Genomic DNA, 1,045 nt, shown 5'->3' on the forward strand with positions numbered 1-1,045 from the left:
CTGTTAAGATTTGGAATCTGGGCTGGGTGTGGTAGGTCACACCTCCTGTCGCTGTGGGAGGCCGAGGCAGGTGGATCACCTGAACTCAGAGGTTGGAGACCAGCATGGACCAGAATGAGCCAGAGATCCCCGTCTGTACCAAAAAAAAGAAAAAAGCCAGGTGTTGTTGCAGGCGCCTGTAATCCCAACTACTTGGGAGGCAAAGGGCAAGAGAATCGCTAAAGGAGGAAAGAAGGAAAAAAAAATTAAAGAAAAAAAAACTTCAGGGTGGCGCCTGTGGCTCAGCGGGTAGAGTACTGGCCCTATATACTTAGGGTGGCGGGTTCAAACGTGGCCCCCGCCAAATTGCAACCAAAAAATAGCAGGGCGCTGTGGCGGGCGCCTGTGGTTCCAGCTACTCCAGAGGGTGAGGTAAGAGAATCGCCTAAGCCCAGGAGTTGGAGGTTGCTGTGAGCTGTGTGACTGTGTGATGTCACAGCACTCTACCGAGGGTGACAAAGTGAGACTCTGTCTCTACAAAACTAAAACAAAAACAAAAAAACTTCAAACTGAGATGAGTGAAAGCCAGCTGAAATTGAAAGCAAAATAAAAATAAAAAAGATCTGGAATCTGGGGCTCGATGCCTGTAGCTCAGTAGCTAGGGCGCCAGCCACATACAGCGGAGCTGGCGGATTTGAACCCAGCCCGGGTCTGCCAAAACAACAGTGACAACTACAACCATAGCCCGGCGTACCAAAAAAAAAAAAAAAAAAAAAGGGGGCGGTGCCTGGGGCTCAAAGGAGTAGGGCGCCAGCCCCATAAAATTGGAATCTGGGTAGGGCCTAAGAGGATGGTATCAGTGGATTGGGTGAGCCGAGTGGGGCTGGTCGTGGGGGAGGAGTCAGCCGTTTCCCACCGCAGCTGTGAGCTTTGAATTAACCGTGGTAGTTTCAGCTGTAGCCAAATCCTAGAAGAGCATTTTCTTGCATCAGCTGTTGCAGGTGCTCAGATCCACTCGTCTCTCTGGGACCTGTTCAAGCCGTTGCTGCTGTACCAGAACTCGTTT

The sequence above is a fragment of the Otolemur garnettii genome, unplaced genomic scaffold (genome assembly GCF_000181295.1).
Source record: "Otolemur garnettii isolate 467f Iridium unplaced genomic scaffold, OtoGar3 scaffold00325, whole genome shotgun sequence".
Classification (NCBI taxonomy): Eukaryota; Metazoa; Chordata; class Mammalia; order Primates; family Galagidae; genus Otolemur; species Otolemur garnettii.